Source organism: Arvicanthis niloticus, chromosome 4 (genome assembly GCF_011762505.2).
Source record: "Arvicanthis niloticus isolate mArvNil1 chromosome 4, mArvNil1.pat.X, whole genome shotgun sequence".
Lineage (NCBI taxonomy): Eukaryota > Metazoa > Chordata > Mammalia > Rodentia > Muridae > Arvicanthis > Arvicanthis niloticus.
The window spans coordinates 125,405,126-125,431,916 of NC_047661.1; the positions used below are offsets into that span (position 1 = coordinate 125,405,126).

Below are 26,791 nucleotides of genomic sequence, written 5' to 3' on the forward strand. Positions count from 1 at the left end.
CGTCACGACCAAGAAGCAGGTTGAGGAGGAAAAGGTTTGCTCAGGTTACACTTCGACATTGCTTTCCATCACCAAAGGAAGTCAGGACAGGAATTCACACAAGGCAGGAACTTGGAGGCAGGAGCTGAATCAGAGGCCATGGAGGGTGCTGCTCACTGGCTTGCTTTCCTTGGCTTGCTCAGCTTGTTTTCTTATAGAATCTAGGACCACCAGGCCAGGGATGGCACCACCCACAATGGGCTGGGCCCTCCCCCTTTGATCACTAATTGAGAAAATGCCTTACAGCTGGATCTCATGGAGGTATTTCCTCAAGGTAAGTTCCTTTCTCTGTAATAACTCCAGCTTGTGTCAAAATGATACACAAAACCAGCCAGTACAATTTGGTTAGTTGATGAGGGTGTTCTTTTATAATAATACAATTTCTTGGTCATAATAATGTCAATAACTTATTGATGTTTTCCCTCTAATTTAACGTAAGTATTATGAAATACTTGTTTTCTATTTGAAAGGTTCTATGTTTCTAATAGCTGTTGGGATGGACTGGATGACTCAGTGCACTCAAAACATCTATTTATTGATTGAAAAATATGGAAGTGTAATCTATACCTCCTATTTTGTGTTCTGGCCAAATGTCCCCCCTTAGTTGTCACCTTTCCTTCTTCCTTCCTCTTCTCTGCTCCTGTGTTGGAGCACGGGCTTGGGGCACTGTGAGAATTAGGTAATTATCGTTCAGAGGACTATACTCCAGCCTTCATCCTATGGTCACTTAACATAAACTTTTAAAAAAGTGTGGGTAGTATGTGTGCTTGCATGTATGGATGCTGATATCAGCTCTTTTATGAGTTGCTCTCTGTTTTATCAAAGCAGGCTTTCTCACTGAATCCAGAGTTTGTCAGTTCCCACTAGTCTAGCTAGCAGTTTGCCCAGGGGTTTCCTGTTTCTGCGTGAGAGTGATGGAATTAGAGGTTTCAGTCATATTTGCTTGGCTTTTAGATGGGTTCTGGGCTTCGTACTTCAGAGAACCTTCTCTATTTCTTCTGTTCTTGAGAAAGCTTCATAAAAAGTATCCTATTTGTTTGTTAAAGTAGCCCAAAGAACTCAAATTTATGATTTAAATAAAATAATTAGGATTTCAACAAATTCAATAATTCAGAGCCCAGAAAAATTTCATAGATTTGAAATCTCTTTAATAATATGAGATTGTATTACTTCCAAGAGATGTAACTAGACACTGTGAAGTTGATGTTACTTTTCCTCCTTTTTGGGATGCAAAGGCCTGAGCTCAGGGCTGCAGGAACACCAAATGATTTCCCTATACAGTTGACAATGAAGTCACAGTTTTTCAATTAACATGACCACCAGTAAAAGTTATTCTAGCTAATCAGCACTGAGGATCTCTCTCTCTCTCTCTCTCTCTCTCTCTCTCTCTCTCTCTCTCTCTCTCTCTCTCCTAGCAATAAGATGCTTATTTTTTAAAGAAATAAGGGAGAACACCTTGTGTCATATGAGTGCAAATGGCTTAAATGCTCACATACCCATTAAGAAAAAGGAATAAAAGTTTGGCTGAACAACAACAAGAAGAAAGAAGCAAAGAAAAAAGAGAGAAAGAAAGAAAGAAAGAAAGAAAGAAAGAAAGAAAGAAAGAAAGAAAAGAAAGAGAAACAAACAAACCAAAACCTCCCACACTATTACTAAGAAAGCAGCAGCTTACATGACCTTCTGTGTTTAGAGCCTGAGTCAGATGCAGCTGAGCTTGGCTTCCTGCTGTCAAGACTAAGGAGATTAGTGATGTACTTACCATAAAAATCAGATGTCCTTCTGAAAAAAAAAAAAAGGTGAATTTGAAATGCAAATCAGAAATTACTGGATCTTTTATGACTGTGAGAATTAAGGGCTCTGGATTAAGAAGATGGAAGGAATGATAAGTAGATAAAAGCTATATTTTTAGCTCATAAAACAAACAATAAAACCAGAATCTTTGGGGGTTTTATTGTAGTATGCAAGCAGATTTGTTTGGCAAATAATTAAAACTTAAAAAACATTCTCTAGCTATATTATCATTTAGACAACTGCTTCTCCTTCATCAAGCCACTTACTCTTAGGATCAATTGGAATCCTGACATAAATCTCAAAATACTTAAGATTCTCATGTAAGCAATGAGAATCATACATATATAAACAATAATTTAATAATTATGGTCTTTCATGTTTCCGTTTAGTAGATATATCCATTTTGGCTTTCAGAAATTAAAGTATGATAGACATATTCAAGAATCGTTGTTTATAATCTGTAGGAGTACAACCAGCTTTACAAAGGGCACTGTGGAGGGAAATGAAATATAATCCTGGACCTTGTTGGATGTAATCCAAACAATTTTTAATTGTCTAATCATGTACTTTAAATGCAAGATTATATGGGATCCTGTTAAAAGAACATGGATTCCTCATTATTTTATCACTTTATACTAATTATTTTGTGTGGATGTGTGTTTTGAACACAAGCATATCTGTGCACCACATGCATAAATAGTGACTCTGGAAGCCAGAAAAGTGTTGGATTCCCTGTAACTGGAGTTACAGATAATTGTATGTCTCCATGTGGATGCTGGGGATTGACCCAGTGTCCCCTGGAAAAACAGCCAGAGTTCTTAGCTGCAGATCCATGTCTCCAGTCACACAAATTAATCTTTTAAAGCAACACTCCCTCCCCTCCTCAAAGAAAACAATAACACCACCAAAACTAAAAAGAACAAATTAGGTCTCTAAGCAGTGTGTCTCGCTGAAACAAGGTTGCTGTCTGGAAGGAAATGTGAAGAAGGCTGTGGATTTAGGATGGTATGAACTGTGGTGCAATGATAGAATGTGCTTCAAATACCAAACATTAGCACTAGGAACAGTGCCTGCTCTTCTCTGTAAGGACTCATACTTTCTTTTTCTGTATGCAGATACCGGGACTGTTTAGAGAACAGCATGTCTTAGCCTGTCGTTTGGGATAAAAAGCCGTTATGAAGAACTGGAGATAACAGAGATCTCCATAACCGAGTGCTTTGGTGCGTGTTGAAGGCAGTAGTAAATTTGTGCTGACAACCCAGAAGAGTTTTTTCAGGTAAGATGTGAACTATGTTAAAAAAGAAATGCTTGAGTGGTAACGGTCGTTTGACAACAACAGCAGAGTCTTAGTGGTGCTTGTACATGACTATGTTGTAAGTAGTTTAGTTGTATGGCTTCTTTGTCTTATACATGAGGAAACAGAGAAAAGGGGGCATGACTGGTCTAGGGAGGAGCTTAGACCTGGGCCCAAATGACAGACAGGGTTAAAGTGTGTTTACTCTGTTCACAGAAATGGGCAGATACAGAACTTACTAATAGTGAAAACAAATCAACTCAGCTTCCCAAATGGAGACCCTTTACTTGGTGTTGGTAAGTCTATGTGTGACAGAAAGCAACCCTTTTCAGTGGTGTGGCAGGACTGGACTTGTGTGGCTTCAGCCAGAGGAAGCTTCAGTTCTGTCATTTGTGAGAATAAAGTTTGGTTCACATGATGAAGTATTAGCAGTGCCGATGCAAAATGGCATGTCTCTCTGGAGTGACTTCTAGTTTGTCCTTTAATTGTGTTTCCCTGTAGTACAGAAGCAAACTCAATTGTTCAACTAAGTGAAAAATGATCACAAAACATCTAACATTTGAAATGTCCAGTTACTTCACTGGAAAGAGAAAAAAAGAAAAGGATGTCTCACTTTTCAGACACAGTTTACATGTAGAGAAATCATTCAACATTAAAACTTGAAGAATACTTACAAATTCTCCCCTGAATCTGTTCATAATTAATGTTCTAAAGTCATTATAGTATAGAGATTTGCTGTAGATGCACTAATCAGTTAGACATTTTATGAAGTGGAATGGAATTATTTTGTTAACAGATTTTCAGTGAGAGCCAAGCATGGTGGCACATGCCTCTATTTCAGTGCTTGAAAAGCAGAGGCAGGAATATCTTATGAGTTAGAGGCCAGCCTGATCTACAGAGAGAGTCAAGGCCCGACAGGGCTACATAGCCAAACCTCACTTCAAAAATCAAAGAAACAAGCAAACAACATCAAACACACACAAAAATATCCTAAACAACCAATTCTCAATGGCCACTCATGTAGAATCCTAAAATATGATGAAATAGTTAATATACATTTTTTTCATGTATAATGATATAGTTAATATACATTATTTATATTCAGTGGTGTTCTTCTTATGCACATGTGCCCAAAGGCTGAGGCAATGGGCAAGTATTATTTTTAATAAACTGAAAAACTAAATAAATTAAATAGAATTAAAGCCACCTGTTTTGCTTCTTTAAAAGGGGGTATATACATATTATTATTTTACTATATGTTAAACTGGGGTCTGATTTTGGGGAGGTCTGTGGTTAAAGACTATTTTAGGGAAGAGACCAGCTCACCAGATGGCCAAGACCCTCAGACACAGTCCACACAGCCACTGACACAGCCATGAGGCATCAACACCCTTCAGCTGTGTACTTTCTTGTAAGTAGATGATGGGAAAGAGGAAGTCCTTGTAGCGTTGACAGTATGCATTATCAGACACAGACTTCTTCGAGGATCTTCACACTCACAAAAGCTAAAAAACAAACACATGGTCCAGATCACCAGGGAGACAAGGGAGGGGAAGTAACAGATGTCCCCTGTGATCATTTAACCTACAGGAAGAAGAGAGCACATAACCTCTGGGATACAGTGTGGAGTTTCTTTTAAAATGCTATTGTGGATTTACTTGGAATCATTCCTTGATGATGGCGGTGTATTATGACAATGTCATGGCACCACTTATTTATTTATTTTGATGAAATGTCAAAAAACATTTTACATGTCTGTGGCTTCTTGGAAATCCCACATGCTTTTATAACTCCAAAAGGAAAAAAAATAGGCCTCATTCTTTTCCTTAAATGACTTTTAGGGGCTATCATTATCCGCACACTTAGATTTGAGCACCTTTAGTTCAGTTACTTACACACCTTTGTGGAACACTTCAACTCCAAGGTCTTTTGTGGCTGCCTCTTTGGGCCTCACATTCTGTGTAACTAGCTGAATGTTTTGTCTGTTTGATCAGCCAGCCTGGTTAGAAGTGGGCTGAATTCTGCACCTTTTTTACTCGTTTTTAGTTTTGCTTAAGAAAGATTACTGAAGCCCTGGTCCTTTAAAAACAAAGTGTGTTTGGGTTTTGGGGTCTTTTTTTTTCCTATTGATGAAATGGAAGAGAAAGTGTCTCCCTTTGTTATAAACCCCTCAAACTCCAAGAAGTACAAGCAGAAAATAAATGTTTCTATTGTTAGAATTTAATACAAAATCATGTTCTTCTGTCATACAGAAAATTTATCATAGATTTTTATCTGCAATAAAAGCAATGTCAAGGGTGCCACATAATACATTTGTAAAGGTTAGAAATATTTTAACCTTCATCTGTGACCAGAATTACAATGGTCAGTGAACTGCTGAACCACTATCGGCTGATTAAGAGTGAGGGAAAAAAAAAAAAAAAGGCTACTGACATTAATGTAAAACAGCGTCAGATTCTGAGCACTGTAGAGTGGTCAGGTCATTTTAAATAATGTCCTTGAAATTACAGATTTATTACACAAGTAAAAATATGTGGTTACAAATTCCACGGCTCCCCTGGTTTTGTAGTGGATTTGTGTTTTTAGAGTCCAGTGGGATTACAGTGTTGTGTTGGTTAATATCTGGCAAAGGCCTATGAGAGTGTAACAGACACATTATTTTAATGGCTTCCTTTCTGAAATGATCATTGCTGCAGACCGAGAACAGGGAGCAGGATTCTCAGAGATGCAGTGCAACTTCTCTAGAATTTGTGGCGCTCTGTTTTTAATTCTGGCAATTGACTGTCTAGAAGACGAGAACAAGCCCTTGTAGTCAAAGGGAACTTTCTTGGAAAACTAAAGACCCTCTTTTCTGTAAGCCTGGATGGGACTATTTTTAGCCTTCTTCCTTCTTGTGCTGTTACAGGCTGTTTCCGGCCACAGTTCACATTGTCCTTTAATCTTGTCTGCTCTTTTCATATTGGAAGCTGATCTTCCATCGTTTCCACTATCACCAGGCAGCTCACTTACTGCCGGCGCCTTGTAAGACAGAGACCTAAGTCACACTAAGTAACTGCTTCACACTGGGGCACAAGCAGAGGGTGTAGTTGTCTTTTCTCATGCAATTTGCATGAGAAACAAATACATGGTTTGCATAGGAAAATTTAAATAAATTTTTATTTATTTAGTTTTTTTCCCTCTTATGCTTCAGACACAGCATGGTTCACAGTTGCTCCTGGACATTTTGTTCTTGAGTACAGAGAGTATTTTGAATACCAGATGATTTAATTTAGTTGGTTTAACGCACAGTTTCAACTTTCGCCTTTCCTTTGAAAGTGTGTTTCATGACAGCGTCTGCAGAAGCCTGTTTTCATTACCCAGTATCCTTCAGCCTTAGATCTGTATCAGTTTTCCCCCTTGCTCATAATCCATTACAGAAAGTAGTGTAGCTTTCTGTAGCATGGCCAAAACGCCGTGATATGTTTGTAATTTTCCATAAGATTTGTATAGTATAAAGTAAAAATGTTTGCTTTAAGAGACATCTGCTATAAATAAACTGACAGTGTAAAATTTCAGGAGAGCTACACAATTGCTTTAAAGGCTCAAAGCATGAACCTTCTGTAGAAACTGCCAGAACTTTCTCACACTCTAGTCGGTGAGCTGTGTTCACCTTTGTGCTTATGAACCTCTACCCAGTCGCTGGTTCTCTCTCCGTCCTTCCCTCGGCCCAGAAGCTGCAATGAAATTAGTCTGTAACACTTTCAACACTTGTGGATCAGTTTTCCTTCTCAGAGGAACATGTGAATGGCGTTAAAATGTGCTTCCCGCCCGCTCGCACACAGTATTGCCCCAGAATGCCAGAGAAACAAGCCTCTTCCTTCGGATTCCGATATTATCCTTATTGAACAGCTTTGCCAGATCGAGAAGGTCAGCCATCCAGGTCAGGGGTAGATATTCTTTAAGAAGTTTCAAGAAGTGCCTTTAAAAACTCAGGCCCCTGAGTATTTCTCAGTGAAAATTGAGGCTCTGGCATTTCTTCCTTTCAAAGCTCTCTTGCCAACATTTTTTTTTTTTTTTCATAAAACAAGTAACAGGATTCACAATAGGCTTTTTTCTGTATCATTTTCTGCTTTTTTTTTCTTTCTAAAGTTTACAACTTCTAAATTTAGAAAAAATCTAAAAAAAAAAAAAATTAATTTCCTTTTAAAATCTAAAAGGAAAGCTCCGCAGTGCTCTTGTCAGAAACCGGGTGGAGAACTCACAGATCAGGAAGGACAGCAGGTGACCTCTACACTGACATTCAGAGACTCAAGTGGTCTTTGGAGAATGTGGAAATCTTATCTGAAAATTGATTCTTTGGGCTACTCAAAGAACTTTAATATAAGAGGCAAAATAAGAACATTACGTGGTTCTTTAAAAAAAAATCAAAATATTAGGATTGGTGTGGCTCAGCCCGGAAGGAAGCCTGCAGTCGAGCCTGAAGACCAGTGTTCAAACCTCTGTCTTCACATGCTGGAAGGAAAGAAGTAACTCTACAAATCACATATTCAGATGTCCATGCAGGGGCTATGATACAGGTATGTGTGCCTGGGTGCTTGCATGTGTGTTTACACACATGGATGTACACACACACACACTCACAGGCACACACATACACACATAAATAAATAAATGTGAAAAAATGTCATTGAAGGAATATGGGGGTGCCTGAGAAAGCTGCCCTCCTGGGTTCTAGTTATTGCCATGTGCATACACAAACATGGAATTAAAAAAAATTAAATTCTGCAGAAAGAAGATGAACTGTATTCAAGCTTTGACCTTAGTAAGTTTCAGGGGTTGAAGGGAAAAAAATCTGTAAACTTGCGCTCATAATTTTTTGGATAACAAGAAAGTGAAGAGCAACTTGTGCATACATTTCTTCATCCATTCTCCACATCTTGAGGACGAGAGTACTTTTCAGTATTTATAGAAATACAATTTAAATTGCCTTTTCATTATGACACCCTCAAGGCAAAATTATTTTATTGGAAAATTGATTTGCTATCAAATAAAATGAAGATAAGGGCTTAAAAGAGCTACAGTTGTCACGTGACAGACAACTGCTTGCCTTGCAGACACTGCCAGATATTCATATGTGTGTACACATGCATTCTCATGCATATAACATGTGCATATATATTTTTTTAAATCTTCTGGTATTTATTGTTCTCAAGAGTAGATTTTTGTAGCCACAGGGAAAATGTTAAGTTGACAACTTTCAGACAGCCTGTCTCCTATACACATAGAAATTACATAAATTGTTATGGTGATCAAAACCAGTTGTCAAAAAAATTTTTATAAAATACTTCCTTCCTTCTCTTAAAAATGGTTTAATTTTCTCCTCTCTCTTCCAGTCCTTTATCTTCTCCAGTGTCCCACCCTGCAATATGTGTGAAATGTTATCAAAAGCTTTCTGATATTACCATAAATTACTGTGTAAGCAGAGCTACTGCTTATCTGTCAAGGGGCTTTTTTCTTTTTCTTTAGCAATTTTCTCCATTTCTATATGTGTGAAAGGCTTTTTTTTTTCCTGCAATTTTTTTTCAAACCATGGACTGTACCTAAAAGGCTTTGACTTTTATTGAGGGAATACTGTAGATTTATGTTCATAAAATAATCTTGTGACACCATAAAGGGACAAGGAAAAACATTTTTTTTCTATTGTTTTTCTGCAACAAGAATTTGCAGACAATACTTTCTGTATAGTGGGATACATTCTGATGCCCAATAGAGAAAATACATTATTGCATTTAGTATATATTTTTTATTATATATTTGAGTTTCATTTTTGATTGCACATTTTGCATGCAGCCAGTCTGTAATGTTTTTTTAGTTATTTATTTTAAAAATCTATTGTCATTATGTCTCATCCAAGCTACATAGTTAAGTATAGCTCTCTTGATAAGAATTACTTCACAGGGCTCTATTGTACCTGGATAGTCATAATTTTTGACAACCATGCAATTATCTTTTCTATTGTGAGCTTTCTTAAAAATACCCAGGGTTAATTGGATAGAGCTTCTGTTTTGGAAAGAAGACGGATGATACTCTATTACGGGTCCTGTACCCTGAGAAAGCTTGACTATTAGGGCTGTGCTAATGCTGCCCCAGGCTGAGACAGACTGCAGTTTCTATTTTAGACAGCACAGGAAAGGAGTCTCACAAGAGACCCAGACTTCAGAAATGATTGTCAGGAATGATGACAGAATATCTGGAAACCACCTGAAAGAAGACAACTGTGAAGTTCCCCGACCTTGGGTATAAAAAACACCAGTGGCTCATTGGTGGTCTAGAATTTTCTGTTCACACTCAATGACTTGTCTTGATACATCTCTATTTGTACCTAAATGCTGTTTCAGGTGTATTTTTCAATCATCTAAAATGTTAGACATTCAGTGCTTTCTTATACAGTACATGTATATTAGCATCTCAAATAAATTAAACGGCAAAATAGGCAGTCTCTCTGAATGTATCCACATTGCTTCTAGGCAACAATGTTAAAGACATTCATGTTATCCCCAAAGACTATGCGGGTCAACTGTATCAAGAGGTTTTCCAAAGCAACAACAAAAATAATAAGACAACCAACAAAACCTTTAAGCTGATAGGCTTCATCCCTGAAAGGTGAATTTGTTGTTGTTGTTTCTTCTCAGTCCAGCTACAAGGTAGAGAGATATCTGGTCTCTGACCACAGGCACAACTTCCTGAGAATAAGTCAAGGGCAAATACACTTCTGCTCGCCTCGAACAGGTATAGTCTGTAGATAGCATAGAGAGCCGAAGTGAGCACACGGCAGCTTCCGCCTGTGATGACCCACCCCACCTTCCATTCCTGCAGCTTCTAATGGTAACCATGTGAGCTGGGGCAATTTACATGCTTTGGATGATCAGCTCCTCCACCCTCAACTTTAAATTAAGGGAAAAAACTATGCAAAAGTATTTTTATGAGTCTGACAAAACATATTGACCTATTCCTCTGGTACCTAGTTAGTAATTCAACATATGTATTTATTTAAATGAATAGATTTTTTCCCCCAGCAGCTCTAAGCTTATGGATAATTTTCTCAGAAAGTATGGAGTTCATATTATGCAGCCCCAGGCTAATATAGTTTGCACTGTTGCTAACATCTTTCATTAGTGCAGTCCATCTGTCAAACTGATAAAGCGGTATCCGTACATTACTATTAACTTAAGAACATAGTTTACAGTGAACATTTTGTTAAGGATTATGTAGTTCTGAGTTTTCATAATGTCAGGCATATCAAGTAGAATGATTTTTACTCTTCTAAAAATTATCTACCCTTAGGTCTGAAGATGGAACTCCACTGGTGGTTTACGTCCCTACAAAATTGCTTGTAGGAGGCAAAGACAGAAGCAGCCAGACCAAGTAAGAAACCTGTGCAATAATTTAGGTGAAATGCAAAATTATGTGGGCCAGAGTAAAGGCACTGAGTAGTAGATATGAAACATTTGTAACATTTCCTGTTACAAAGTGCTATTATTTTTATCATTAATATAAATTATTCTTACATCCTATTATCACGTAATGATGATGTCATATTCTCCCGTTAACTATTTCAACCATTTTCAGTAAATCACAAGGCCTGTAGTTATGGCTCTTAAAAATCTAGCCCTCTCTAGTCTGAAAAATTGGAAAAGTTTTATTGTGAGTAGATTTATCTATTGCTGGGATATATCTTTTAAATGGTTTTCTCCTATAGAGATATATTTAGCTCACTTAAAATATAATTCAGTTCCAATTTGCCATTTTTCTTGCCAGTAAGTCAAAGTGTCATAGGAAATAAAGGCAGAGACTCATTAAAGTCCTAGACTCTTAAAACATTTTCTTTTCTTCCCTCAGAGCAGCAAAATTAAGGGGAGGAGTGTGCCTACAGTGAATGGGTGTCACTGAGAATCATGAAAAGGGCACACTTTGGTTGGAGATTCAGAGCTTTGGAGTGTGAGTGCAGAGGAAAGCATTGTGTGAAGATCACTTTGGCTTTTGAAATGTTAAATTTCATCAAGTTGTAAGTAGGAGAGACAGTGTTAACCCTGTCACTATCATGCTTTCCCCCCAAATTTGAAGGCCGCCGTTGGATTTCAAGAAAACGAGGAAGGTTTGGGGTGTATGTCTACCTGAGCAAGGAGAATTCCAGAGGTGCTGCCAACCTCACTCTGGCATTAATCAATGAAAAATGATCTCAATAACGAGCCAGAAGTATGAATACAGTGACTTAAGGACTATTTTATTAAGTATAGTCTATCTTGTAGGAATTAGTGATACAGAGAAAAATAAAACCATGTAAGCTGAAGTAAGGAGCCAGACAATCAACCACACAGGTAAGTAATACAATGTAACATGGGGAGGAGTTAGTTTAAGCTGTCACCTTGACACATGCCTAGAGTCACCTTTGAAGAGACAACATCAATAGAGAAACAGTCTCCTTCAAATTGACCCATGGCTATGTATGTATATGAGGCACTTTCTTATTTGATAACCCGTGTGGGAACCCACTGTGGGTGGTGTCATCCCTAGGCAGAAAGGCCTGGGCTATATGATAAAGCTGAGCAAGCTACCGGAAGCCTGGAAATAGCACTCTGCACTGGCTGTTGTTTCAGTTACTACTTCCAGGTTTTGCCTTGGTACCTGCCCGGATTTCCTCTGATGATAGACAGTAACTTGTAAGCTGAAATAACATCTTTCCCCCCAAGTTGCTTTCGGCCATGGTGTTTATAACAGCAATAGAAAAGCCAGAAATAGAACAGGCAGGGATCAGAGGAAGGGATGAAGCATGAAGAGAACATTCTGGTGAAACAGTTTGGGGAACATTGATGACTTAGGTGAGAATGTGACACTGATGAAGTAAAGACAGTAGCCCGGATGCGTAGGATGCAGGAGCGAAGAGTGGGCTGGAGCTGAGAGGAGAAGAGAAGAGAAGAAGCACAGCAGACAAATGGGGAAAAGGCAGGGTTTCCTTAATGTGGGTAGTCATAGGCCGCTGTTGCCTCCGAAGTGTCCAGGTCTAAAACCGTGCAGTGCGGAGTGAGAAGCGAACGGAGCATAGGAAGACACAGAGGGTCTCCTCAGCCCACTTCACAGGGAATAAAGAGTGGCCAGGGCTGGAGCCTCCCAGTGTTTTTCGTGGCTCAGGTGATAGTGTGTGAAGACAGCCTGGTTATGTCATAAAAAAACCAGAAAGGATTGGTACAGCAACCACTGTACGAGTGATGCAGAAAGGTTAAGTTGAGAGAAGCCATGGAGCTTGGGCAAAACGTCTTCAGAGTTAGGAAGACGGGCTGTCTTCTTAGGCTCATCTTAAATCCCACAAGAGTTCTGGGATACAAAGGAAAACACGTTGTTATTGTTTTGGAAAGGAGTTAAAATGGAGAAACCATTGAACTTAATTCCTTTGAGATGAGCATAGATATTTTCCGTTGCTGTGATTCAGAAGGAATGTCTTCTGGCCTCCTGATGGGTTCAAGCAATCTGTAGTCTTAACATGCCGAACCAAGTGTAAACTTGTTCTGTTTATCTTTAGGGAAAACTGGGCCCTACCCCACAGACATCGTGTATTTTTATCTGTAAAATGGTTTTCTTTTGTTTCTCTTGTTTAGCTAGTCATGTGAGAAATTAACACTTGTTATTTATAAGCCAAAGCTATCAAATTGCCAGAATCGACTAGAGACTAACTCAGTTTCATACTAAAAAATGTTGATAATATTCCCTTACCTTTCAGGGAGGATAATTGGTTAGTTAGGAACGAGAATTGTCTTGAGTTAGTGCAGATTTTTAATTGTTGTTATCTTTACTTTTTAATTATAAACTAATTTTGGTTTAGTTTACTCATTTCCATTTTTATTTTCACACTGATGTATTCCTAGGCTTTCAGAATGTAGCTGTGGATATTTGATATCATAATATTTCTAGCCTGTAATATCCCTAAAGCTATGAATCCCAGTGTACTAGTATCTAAATATGAACCATCCTTCAGCAATTGCTGAAATGGGTGGCCAAGTAATTTCCTTTTTATCTTTCAGATTGCTTAAGCCTTGGTATTGTTACTCACTGAATTTATTTTCAGGTAGTGTCAGAGCTGGCTCAATGGGTTAAAAGTTCTTGCCACACAATTCTGAAGACTTGACTTGAATACACAGGATCCACAAAAACACAGTAGTAGTGGTTCACATCTGTAACCCCAAAGCTTCTATCAGGTGGTGGAAGGTAGAGACAGGAAAATCACCCTGATGCTCACACTCCAGCTGAGTGGTGGCGACAAGATGGAGCTTGCCTCAACAGGGTGGAAAGGGAAGTTCACTTTCACAATTAAAGGCTAACAGGGGAAGAACTGGAAGCAGAAGATGCATCTCTGTCTCTCTCTCTCTCTCTCTCTCTCTCTCTCTCTCTCTCTCTCCCCTCCCCTCTTCTCTTCTTCTTCTTCTTCTTCTTCTTCTTCTTCTTCTTCTTCTTCTTCTTCTTCTTCTTCTTCTTCTTCTTCCTCTCTCTCTCTCTCTCTCTCTCTCTCTCTCTCTCTCTCTCTCTCTTTCTCTTTTGAAGCTGAGAGAATTGAAGGCAGCTGCTCAGGTCACTTTTTAGAGGCTCCGAACTCTGCCGAATGGTGCTGCTGTCAGGCTGGGTGTCTCTTCTTATTTCAATGAATCTAATCTAGATAGTCCCTCACAGAGATGCCCAGAGATGTGTCTCCATGGTGACCCTAAGTTCTATCAAAATGAAAATTTGATGCAGCATCACTGGACCTGTGTCCACAGCCCTACAGTTACAGTTTAACCACACTCAGTTAACGAGCTATTCATGAGCCATGTAGGTACCTAATTTCATGGTCTCAGTTTTTCCCATCTGTAAATTGGAATCATTGTACTTTGTATTTCTAGGTTATTTTGGGGAAGTTAATAATAAGTTAAAAAGAAATGACAGTATTTGACTCTATAACAGGTCAGGCATCACTGTTTTTATTCTGAGAGAGGGGCTCAGGTAGTCCAGATTGGCCTCTAATGACTGGTCAGTCTACTGCAATTCCTGAATGGAGGGGTTGCAGGTGTTTACCACAGCATTTTTGCTTGGGTCCCATATTGTTGAAAGAGCTTTGTGAGCTTATCAACGTAGAGATGAAAATGTTAATATCAGCCAAGGAGTATGCCACACAGGTTAAAATCATAATCGACTTTAAAGCCAACCTGACCAGTGGTCATAGAGTAATTGCCATAGAGGGAAGAAAAGAGGCTGAAGAAGGAATGTAATATAGAAAAACACCGAAACATTGTTTCTAATTGTGTATGATAAGATCAAGTTTAGAGAACTCCTTTGTGGGACTGGATATATTTCAGCCAAAGATGAAACTATACAGAGAAAGTTTTAAGTGGAACGATAGTCCACGTATTAACTCTATAATAAATGGTCAAGGCTGAATGAATCTATTACCCTGTCTCTGCCTCTCTGGTTCTTTACTCTTTCCTTAACCTCCTGTTTACATATTTGCTCTGAGATAGTGCTTCTGAAGTTACCAGGGATATGTATTCTTGGATAGCTTGAACATGGAGTCCTACTGCCTCTGCCTCTTGAGTGTCCCTGTTTACTGTAGGCCACCCTAGCCCCAGTAGGTTTCTGCTACTGTATCTTAATGAGATACTGACTCAAATAATTATCTTCTACTTAATCACAATTTATTTTCTATTTAATAAAAAATGACAATTACTGTTACTTATTATTGAACTATATTCATTTATTTGTGTGTGTACCATGTATGAGTGCATAGCTGTTATGGGGCTCCTGTGTCACAGTGCAGATGTAGAGGGCAGAGGACCCCCACTTGTGGGAGTCTGTCTGTCATCCCACTATGAGTTCCAGGTTTTAAACTCAGGCTCTTAGGATGGAAGCAAGCAACCCCATCTTGCTGACCCAAAGTAGATTATTTTTGACAAATATGACTATTGTCTGACAACTCCTAGTTTATTTCTATTAAAAAGTACCAGAGAGCAAGAAATTTTTGATGGTTAGAAATTCTACATGAACAAAGCCATGTACATAGAGCTCAGGGGACTGGGGTAATCTGAGAACCAAATTCTGAACACCTGAAAGAAAAAGATCACGGACATTTTGCCAGGGAAAGATGATCAGGTCAAGGTGAAAGTGTCTCAGGCAGGATAATGGCAGTCTGTGTGGTAAAACTCATGGAGGAAAGACAGAAGAAAGAAGCAGCGGGGGAACTGATTGTTCTCAGTCCACAGCATGTGAAGGCGGCCCCTGTGACGTTCCACAATGTGCTCAAATGTTATCAGGAACTTAGGACACAACAGTGAATTTCAAAGAGGGCAGGGAGAGAAGCAAGGTTGAAGGAAGCCAAGAGACATCCAGATCGTTTGACTTTTATTTTTGCCAGGTCCAGTTTTTCTGCAACTCCCACAGCTCTGCTAAATCCTCTTGAAAAGAAACTTGGACCATGATGCTCTTCTGGTATTATTTCTTTCTGCTCTGAGCGCTGGATTGTTCCAGAGAACCCTTACTCTCTCGTCTCCCCCTTGACTCCCCTCCCCCTGGCTCAGTAGTACCTGGGGCTCGCATATGAGGAGTAATGGATGGTGCTGGAAAATCACAAGTTTTACATCTAAGCGGTGGGTTTGCTAACTAGAAGCCCCAGAATGTGAGCATGGTTCTAAGAGAGACAGACGATACTAATTCAGCATCCTGAAGGGAGAACTGGACTCTGTGGCTGTATGTATGTATGTATGTATGTATGTATGTATGTAGCTGTATGTAGTTTCCTGATCTGTGACTCTGAGCACTCATAGGAAGTGAAGTGCCAGCCTTTGATGGAGAAAACGGAGCACTTATTTCAAATACAGAGCATTTTATTTCTCAGGTAAAGGATGCTAAGGATTATGGAGTTTCTGAGGTGGAGTCATGGAGTCTTGAGAAGGGATTGTGTCAGGAACAGAAGAGAGGTGACATGAGTTCTGTGGGGAGCAGTTCTTAAGATTCATAAGCTAGATGCTATAGATCAAAGTAAACCCCGAGTAAAAGGACTGGGTGCTATTAATGAAGAATTTTGCTCCAAATAGCCACTTTCAGAGGTGCGTGTTGCTCAGTGTTGGAACATGTTTTAACACATACAAGGCCTTGTGTGCAATTCCTATAACTACGCAGTGATCTGGAGGCTGATACGTTACACTGTGCTTACAGAACTTTGCTTTCACCAGGTGGTCCCATGGTGTTGGGGCACAAAAAGTGTATTATAGAACTTTTTCCTGCTTCCTGAGCCCCTGAGATTCTAGTATAGGAACACCACTGCCTAGACAGGCAGCATCAGAACTAGCGATCACTTCCTGCTGAATGACAGCCACAGTCTCACTGAGTTTTCAGAGAAAGCTTCTGTACTAAGAACAGTGCTCTCATCGCTTCGAGCTTCACGTGGCTTCTCCATTGATTAGCTAACCCAGGAGAGCGCTCAAGAGTGTTGTTATGGATTCCTGCAAATGTCAAGGTTCTCGAGATATTCAAGTCCTCCTTCTCTGAAGTAGGAGAGGGATGCCATTCCTCACTGTAGCTGAGACTCCTAACTGAAACTCTGAGGGGAAGGTCAAACACAAAGAAAACCAGGACTCCACATTTGTTTGAGTATCGGCAATCAAGTCTTTGAGCACAAACTATTTCAGCAATAAAACCAAAGAGCTTGCATTGAAGCCAAAGCAGAAGAAAGGGGGACCTAGGATACTGACCTCAAGACTTCCAGTTTCCTTGTGTGTGCAATGAAAGCCACAGTGGAATCAACCAAGAAAATGCTCAAGAGCCAATGTATAGAAGGTACCTTACAAATGCCTGGGGATAGTAAACAGCGAGGCTCGTCTGTTATAATTGACTAATTATTTAAAATTAGACTGTAGGTCTACAAGGGCATGGAAAAATCATCAAATTTTCTTGCTGTATAAGGTCAACTCCTCTAAAATATGAAGATATATATCCTAAATAAGTGATTTCTAAGCATGCTAATCACATTTATATTTTGTTTATTTTTTTAAACAAAAAAGTGTGACTTAATTCTTCAGTGTCATTTAAAAATTTTTCACATTTGCTTGCACTGGAAACTCTGCAATTGTGTTTACTAAAACATATGGATGTTTATTATAAATTCTTCATGCCTAGTGTATGCTTCCGTGTGTGTCTATCAAGCTTACTGGAATATTTTAACCCTCATAAAGTAATGTATGCTATATAAATGTGCATAATTGTGCTTCATAAGATAATGTTCACCCTCATCTTAATTATTTGAGTAACATGCAAATATTTAATTGAATATAAAAATCGACCCTATACATATTTATTTGTTATCTCTCTCTCTCGTCTCAGGGTAAACTCGGTGTGATTAGTATCAGAATAATTGCAAATAACCTGTATGCAGAAGACTCCTCCATCACCCAGAATCCCAGCCTGGCCCACCGTCCTTGAGGCAAGCCTCCAGTAGGAGCTTGTATAAGCTTGGAGTGGGTGTTTCTTAAATATTGGAAAGAAAAGGGAAGAAATAAAGTAAGTGAAGTTTTATTCTTTAAAGGAATCTGACGATACAGGCCTGGAAAGCAAGGCTCGCTTTGTCTATCCACTGCTTAACCTCTCCTTGTTCCCGTTTTATTTTTTTTTTTTTTTGGACATTTTATTTATTTACATTCTGAATATTGTCCCCTTTCCTGGTTTCTCTTCCCCAGCCCCCCTGTCCCATCCCCTTTCCCCCTGATTCCATGAGGGTGCTTCCCTACCCACCCACCTACTCCCACCTCACGTCCCTGACATTCCCCTACACTGGGGCATCGAACCTTCTCAGGACCAAGGGCCTCTCCTCCTCTGCTACATATCCAGTGGAGCCATGAGTTGCTCCATGGTTGTCTCCTTGGTTGGTGGTTTAGTCCCTGGGAGCTCTGGGGGTTCTGGTTGGTTGATATTGCTGTTCTTCCTAAGAGGTTACAAACCCCTTCAGCTCCTTCAGTCCATTCCTTAACTCCTCCATTGGGGTCCCTGTGTTCAGTCTAATGGTTGGCTGCGAGCGTCCGCATCTGTATTTGTCAGGTGCTGCACTATTTCGGATGCCAAGAAGTGCTTGCTGACAGGAGCCTGATACCGCTGTCTCCCGTTTCTTTTTTATCGTGCATTTTGAATTACCGCGCTTCATTTCAGCAGTCTTTAAAAATAGACAGCGGCGGGTGAAAACTGAGACATAAGATTTCAGTACTTTGGAAGTAGTTTCTAAGTTTCAAAAATTATTTATTTTTACTTCACTTTTAAAAGAGGGATTCTGTGCTCACCAAGAGTACAATCGGTGCCTCAGAAGTTTTTCACTGAGAGCGACAAGTGGGTTGACTTGATCTTGTTTCTGTCGTGAGGGACTATGACGCCCTTCAGTGCTGCCCTCTTTTTCTGATGTGCATTCAGGTGATGGAAGCAAAGTCGCAGGCTGTGTTCGTGTTTTAGAAGTTAAGTTGAATTTTACTAAGAAAAGTTTTAAAAGTAATCATCAAGGCAGTGGAGAGACGCCCTCAGGAAGGGCGGAGCAAGTGCGTCTCATCACACGCGCAAGCCAAAGGGGCACAGCAAGGAACAAACAGGAGTCAGATATGTTTTGTGGGTTCCAGATCGTCTTTTAATTCACAAGTGTTCATATATGAGGGCCAAAGCTCAGCACACACCCTTTGAAGATTTTGTTAGTGATTTATATTTTATGTAAGATATACTGGTTATGCCTTATCACCTGTCATTTCGTTCTGCATTTTTGACAGTGTAATACATTTGGGGTGAACAGAAGAGTTTCGGTTCATTTGTGGTGTGACTCTTGGTAAGTGGCAATGATTCTCTGAAGTCCTTCATCAAACAGTAGTGACAATTTGTTATGCTGGCTTTAGAATCACAAAGCTTTAGCTTTTATGTTTCACCCGTCCTAACATTGTAGCTTTCGTGGCCACCTAGCCTCGATGAAGATATTTATGTAATCTCCCCCACAAACTTTAGACAAAGACAAGAGAAATAACCAGTTTCGGCTAGAATCATTTGTATCCTGGTCATTCACTGCGTTTTAGCACACACTCCCTTCATAAACGCCCACCATCATACAAATGATGCAAATTCACTTTCTGACTTAGTTACAGACTTTCCCACAATAATCTCGATAAATAATTGTCACTAAAAATCCTCATTCGAAGATTTTGTCCTTGTTTGTTCTTTTTTAAAAGATGTATTACTTATTTATCCAGTTATCTGGGCGTGCTTGTGTGTGTGTGAGTATACATGACCATGCACATGGAGGTCAGTAAAGGATGTTAGGTCTCCTGTTACTTTTGCCTACTTTTTTGAGGCAGGGTCTTTCCCTGAACCTGTTGCTTGCTGTTTTCTCTGCTATAGGGAAGCCAGCCCACTCCAGTTATCCTCCTGCACCTATAGGCTTCTCAGCTTGTTACCTGCGTGCACAGATCTAAATTCCAGCCCTTAGAATTGTCCAACAGGTGCTTTTAACGACCAAGCTATCTCTCCAGCCCCTATGGTTGTATTTTATGTTGCACCTCCTTCCGTGGGATACAGTTTCTTTTTCTTTTCTTTTCTTTCTTTTTTTTTTTTTTTTTTTTTGTTCTTTGGGGGAAGTTATCAAAGTACGCATACATCTCCACCCACTTGTACACACATTCACAAGCAATCTGAGACATGCTGAAGTTATTGTGAGTTCTTTTATATCCTGAAACTCCCAGTAGAGAAACAAAAGTCCTGCTTCGACACCTGTGGAAGACCATTCATGTTTTTTATGGGTTCTACTATCCACCGATATTAATCAAAAGTTGAAAAAAGCATAGTATCTTCTTGATGTCTAAACGATTTCATATTTCATGAGTGAAGCTCCAGAGTATTTATTGATTTCTCTTTGTTCCCTGAAGGGAAATTCTCTGGTGGTGATTATGTAAGCAGCTGTGTGATTTTAGGCAGGCTACTAATCATTGCTAGTCAGTCTGTCCCTACATGATAGAGTCTGGATAACTCTCCTATTTGCCTCACTCACTGTTAGGGTGCTAGGCATACAGTTTCTAAAAGTAGGAGTCACAAGGCCTATAAACACGGCACGCAGTTCTGCAAGGCAGTGTTTATGCTTGTATTAGTAACAATCAACTGCAAATGTTTTATGTAATTTATAAGAGCAGGTTTTAGTTAGATCTACAGTATTGGGCTCCAGTATTCATTCTTAGAGAATAACCCCTCAGCTTTGATGGATATATTTCCAATTAATCTATTTATTCAGCAACCTTTTGTTGAGCAAGCTTATCTCGAGTGATGACTGAGTGGTCAAGGTATGTGTGGGGTAACAGGTGAGGTATGGGGTCTCTCTGTGTCTGGCTTTACTGTTGCATTTTTTTTTTTTTTTTTTTTTTTTGATTCAGTTAACAGCTGCGAGTTGTGTGCAGGGATGCTAGCACAAAAGACGAGCCGCTTGATGTGATAAAGGCTAGCCTTCCACATCCCTGAAACCCCGCTTCATAGTCTCTCATCCGGGTGATAATCTCGTCATGAAATGTGAGCGTGGTCACAAAACTGGCCAAGGGTAAAGGTTTCCTGCAGGGGCAGCACCAAACATGAAACACATACCTATTCTGAGGTATTGGTGAGGGCACTGACTGTGGCGCAGTTGCAGTCCAGACTTCTCCGTCTACCGGCGCTACCGTCATATCACAGTGTCAATGAATGTTGCCAGAGATACCGAAGCTCAGATTCCAGACTGCAAACGCTGCGAGCGAGTTGTTTGCACTTTACATAACACACTTGTGCCCATATGGAAACATATGGTCTAATTATGAAATATAGACTTTAGTATTTCCCTACCTATCTTTACCAAATGTATTATGCTGGAATACTCAGTTCCAAAAGTTGACGCATTTCATACAAATTACTGTACACACATGTGCATACACTTAACATATGTACACACATAAATGAAAGGAATTTAAATCTTTTTAAAATTTGATGAGTTTTGACTGGGGATCAGGACAGGACATCTAGAGACTTTGACAAAATCTCTAAACATGTTTTCACTTATAAAACAACACTCTGAATATTAATTATTGTAAAATCAGAAATGTCAATTTTGTAAAATACTGATGCAATTTCTCCTGTGTCATCACATGTGCCAATGTTTAATTTTTATATAAAAACTACTAACCACACCAATCTCATCAGTATAAAATGCTTTCTAAATGAGAAAATTATTTATAAACTAAAAATTGCCTTAAAATAAATTTCTTTATGGCTTATCCATAAAGGTTTGATATATAATGTACCTTATATACCCACATAGTTGAAGTCCTATAAAAACTTTCTGGGTGAATGGGGCAATTAATAGAGTTTAGTTAAATCTCATATCCTGGCAAAGAGATGCTGTGTCTACTGACTTGGGATCTCCTTGCTTAGTCTGTACCTGGAGACAAGTGAAATAACTTTCTATTGCTTCCTTTGGGGTCTCCCAGTCATCTCATTCTTAGCCCTCAAGAAAATGGCAGATATTTTAAGACCCAAGGTCAAGAGCTTTGCTCTTTTTTTTTTTTTAACCAGGGCACAAACTATATTATACAGGAAATTGCTCAGTCATATCTTTTTTATTTTTTTTCTTCCATGAATCCAACTTCCTTAGAATTATACTGGGTATGAAACTAGACCCAGCAGATAGAGTCCACTACAGCAGAGGACACTTGGCTGTGTCATTTCCTTACATCACTGTCCTTTGCCATTCCAGGACAAAGGTCATTTTTCTTAAACTTTCCTACCTTTATTTTGATGGTTATAAGTATAACATTCTGGTTGAAATTCTCTGCTATTTCTCTGTATGTGAACGTAACCAGTGCTCTGAAACTATGCCATTGGTATCGTTTGGAAAGATTTAAGTCTTGGACCGTACACAGAGAACAGGCTAATTTTTCAAATATGAATGCGCAATTAATTTGCAGAGTGAGCTTTAAATATTCCCATATATTTTGTGTCATTCAGAAGTCTTTATTTTCCACTCATTGGAAATCAGGGCACCATCCAAGAATCTAGAATTATTAAAGCCTGTAAAGCATATAAATTCTAAACCTTGTGGCTTGTTCCTGGACATAATTACATAGAAAAAGTCATTGCATTTTTTGAAGTGGGATGTTATTGTGAACTGCTTGAGAATACTCGTAGGCTTATAAATGGAGTGACTGAAAAAGAAGGTCTACTTACTGCCAGGTGTGGATGTCTAGTCTGGTCAGAGATCTGAAAGTTTCAATAAAGATGTAATTGGTAATTTTGAATTCAGTGGCAAGAAAATTATAAATCTGTCTGTGTCATGAAGCCTTCTCTGTGAAATATGGAGGAGTTGAAGGGACAAAACAAGAGTTTACCAGGAAAGACCTGAAGATACAGCTTTGAACACAACTGTTCAGAAGGAATAGGTGTTGCTGCTCCTGTCATTGGTTAGAATACATCACTGTACACTAAATTTGTCCACCACACTTAATTACTTCAGTTGCATGACGAAGCATTTAGTTCCAGTACCTGCTCTCCACGGGTTTTAAAGATACAGTTTAATATTCATTTGCATGTTGGTTGCTGTACATCTTAAGCCGTAAAGACCATGTCAAGTGCTCTGAGCAATAATAAAATATTAATTTCCAGACAAAAAAATTAAGTGGGTTGAAGGAAGAGCTGTTGTGTATCCCGAGAGTGGCTTTTAAGACACTGATGTCTATCTATTCTTTGAACATATCTGTTCTTAGCTGTTCAAACCACAGGTAATGAGCCCCAAGTAACTGTCTGCCTGTAGAGAGGAGACACTGAATTCAAACAACCAACCATATCCTGTTGGATCCTGACTATGGACAAAGATTTCCCCTCTGCTGTCTCTCACTTTTCTTTTTGGAAAACATTATGCCAAGATAAAAGACCAGTTACTTTCTAGTAAAAACTGGGGAAGAAAACACAGACACACACACACACAGACACACACACAGACACACACACAGACACACACAGACACACACACACACACACCCCACATGAACATTCATCATAGATGCCCTTATTTGTCAAAAATTACATAAAGGAATGAAGATAAAAAGTGTATAAAAATAAGTTCTGATAAGCAATCACTGGCCACTGGCCATCACTGAGCAATGATAAAAGCTCCAGGAAGCAGAAAAACAATGACTTATGTGTGATTATATACTTTTGTCTCCAAAGCAGACAATCCCATTCAGAAATATTGTAATTTGATGGTGACACATGTTTAATGTCTCATTTCTCTGTCAGTTTTCCCATGTAGCAGGAGCCTTCAAAACAATTAATTGGCTCTCAAATAGCAAGCATTTGTCAGTGGCTTTTCAGATTGTAATAGATGGAAAGGATCAGGGTAGTGGGAGCTTGGGGGGAGCCCATCTTTAGGACAGCATGTGAGGCAGAGAAGAAGGTATCTAAATGCTGATGTGTATACAAAGCAACCACTTAGGAAAGTTTCGGTGCAACAGATAGGATGACAGAAAGCACTGTCTAAAGAGTAAGGTTTAAAGGGGTTCCTTTCTCATCAATAATTTTATAAAATATACAGGACTCTTGTGGCTTATATGTATACATTATGTTGAGGGTCAGGATGCCATGAGAATTTCTTCTCTGTGTTCTCAGAACTCTTTGATAGAATTAGCACTCATAGTCAAGAGCCATTAAAAATGACAGTTGTCTCTGATATAATGCAAGCTTATGGAACATATGGTTTAAAGGCTTCTCCATTTTATACTCAGGAGCTGGGAGGAAAATCAGGATAGATTATCTTACTATTCACGTGGTAAGCTGGTATATATAGCACCCTGTATTTGGTTCCCACCATCTAACTTTATGCTGGAATTAATGTTGGAAAGAGTTATCATTTGATTTTATACAAGAAACATGTATATTATTTAGGGATAGCCCACAAAGCCCGAGTTATGCATATACTTACTGTTATTTATCAATAGTTTATTTCTTATTTATAATTATCAGTCTTGGTCACTGTACTTTTGCTGTGAAAAGACACCACGATCAAGGCAAGTCTTGTAAAATAAAACATCTAATTGGACGTCTGCTTACAGATTCGGAGGTTTAGTCCATTACTATCATGGCAGGGAGCATGGCGCCAGGCAGGCAGGTACTGGAGCAGTAGCTGAGAGCTATATCCTAATCTGTAGGCAGAAAGCAAGAGACTAGGCCTGGCCTTGGCTTTTGAGACCTCAAAGCCCACCTCCAGTGACCCACTTCCTGTAGCAAGGCCACACCTACTTCAGGAAGCCCATACTTCCCAATCCCTTTAATCTTTTCAAATAGTTCCACTTCCCGGTGGAACTATTTGAAACCCTCAAGCATATGAGTCCATGGGGACGAATCTCATTCAAACTACCACAGTCATGTACCAGGTACACGTGTTCATGAGGTATATCATGATATTCCAATACTGTACATACTGCATAAAGATCAAATCACCGTAATTAGCATATTTACGGCTCCTTTAGGTGGCTCAGCTTCTTGTCAGCTTCTGTTCTTTATTTAATTGTACTGTTATGACAAATCTTGTTTGACTTAAATATTTATTTTTTTCTTTTCCGGGGTGAGATAATGAATTCCATTTTAATTTCTTGGTAGAAGTCAGTATTGATTTTCTCACAGAAAGTCACATGGGGGCAGCAGGACAGAAGTGTTTTGACATCATCCCAGGAACGTTGTCCACTAACAGGAATATGCCACGGCCACCAACAGAAGGAAGAAGACCCCAGATCTGAGCCTTAGTGTTTGGCCAACCATTTGCTAATTACCATCTAGAATCCAATTAGTCCCTTGCATTCACTTCTTTCTGAGCTGTGACCTTGATCGGCCTTTCTGTCTTCTTTAGGGCTTCACCATGTCCTCAGCTGCTCATTTGGAAGATCCCAGGCAATGATTACTCTACTGGAATAAGACTTGAAACTGAACTAAAAGCTTGACTGTTTTCCCATCACCTGAAGAACAGAAGAATTAAGCACCTGATACTTTCTTGTTTTCATTAACAAAAAAGGGAATTGTAACTGCATTTCTAATTTATCCAGAGAAAGTGAAGCTGGGTGCGTGCACAAGTCAATGGTTCACAGGATCTCTCTATACTTTCTGCTCAGTTTTTCTGTTTTCTGTATTAACAATAAAATATTTGAAGTATATACAGAGTAAATATTTTATCTATAAAAATAGGGATGGGTTTATAACATTAAATATATCATGTTCCAAGCCTCAGATTGACTTTGGTTTGCCTCTATTTCTGTTTAAGGTTATTTGTGAATCTGAGAACTTCAGGATATATATATATATATATATATATATATATATATATGTGTGTGTATACATATGTATATATATGTATATATGTGGTGTATATATGTATATATGTATATGTGTATATGTGTATATGTACGTATATATATACATATATACATATATGTATATATGTATATACATATACATATATGTATACACATATTCTTTTAGACTGCAGTGCTTTGAATGTGAATGGGCCCATAGGATCATATATTTGAATATTTGGTCTGGAGTCAGTGCAACTCTTCTGGGGAGGCGTAGAAATCATGGCGTTATTACAGAAGCTGTGTAAATAGGGGTGGGCTTTGGTGTTTTGAAAGCCCATGTCATTCCTCATTAGCACACTCTCTCTCTGCCTCCAACTGGCTTTCAGCTACTGTCCCAGCCCTATGCTTGCCTGGCTGCTGCCATGCTTTCTGCCATGATGGTAATGAGCTCATTCGCTTAAGTTGTAACTCAGCCCCCAGTTAAATGTTGTCTTCTATAAGTTGCCTTTGTCATGGCATCTCTGCACAGCAATTAGAGCACATATACAAAGGAAACCAATGCTAACATCTACAGGGAAGAGCTGCAGAAGAAATGATCATACTTATTTGAACAAGAATTTCAACAGTATGGATTGCTTGTAGACTCTCATACCTTACAGATTCATTTGTCTATTCCATTTTTTCCTGCTTCATTTTGATAATGAATACATAATCTTTAAATTCATCAATATAGTTATCTAATACACATATCCCCCTGCCTGGTGTCTTTTTAAACCCAAGTTATCATGGCAGTCTCTTTGAGCCTCAGGTTGATGTTGAACTTGTGAGCCTTTCTTTTCCTGAGCCTTTGAGCAGTGTAACTGTAGGGAGGTACGGTTGGTTCTGTTTTCAATGCAACTTATCAGAAATAAGACACAGAATTAAGTCAGAAATAAGACACTAAGATGCACATCTGTATCGTTAAGAGCGTTAGCTGAGCATGTACAGTGTGGAGTGTATTTAATAACATGTAAATCAAGCAATAAACACCTTTAAGAGGGAAAATGAATGTGGACGTGGTTTAGTACAGCCTTCTGAAAAAAGAAAGAAAGAAAAGCGAAGGCTTTAGGGAGAGATGAATTTATCCAGACAGACCTTTTGTAATCTCCACCTCTCATGTATATTGCATGCTACCACTCAGAATTTAGACACCAGGAAAACAGAATTCTCAATGTGAGACTCGGCATTCCAAATGTGGAACAAAGAATTGGACACACTGCTCATTGCTTCACAAACAGAATTTTCAGCATCCCAGGCAGCC

General features: G+C 39.0%; 1 long non-coding RNA gene across 3 annotated transcripts; it reads left to right on the plus strand.

Moving 5' to 3' along the window:
- The first annotated feature begins 2,336 nt into the window (after window positions 1-2,336).
- Window positions 2,337-25,327, plus strand: LOC143442158 (uncharacterized). Of its 3 annotated transcripts, none has more exons than XR_013110173.1 (6): window positions 2,337-3,106; window positions 10,448-10,528; window positions 11,003-16,957; window positions 17,501-17,677; window positions 18,919-18,974; window positions 25,050-25,327. It is a non-coding gene; the product is annotated as an uncharacterized LOC143442158 (long non-coding RNA). The 3 variants fall into 3 exon arrangements; XR_013110175.1 differs by having other exon boundaries at window positions 11,003-11,168; XR_013110174.1 differs by lacking the exon at window positions 2,337-3,106 and adding an exon at window positions 3,338-3,420.
- The last annotated feature ends 1,464 nt before the right edge of the window (window positions 25,328-26,791 follow it).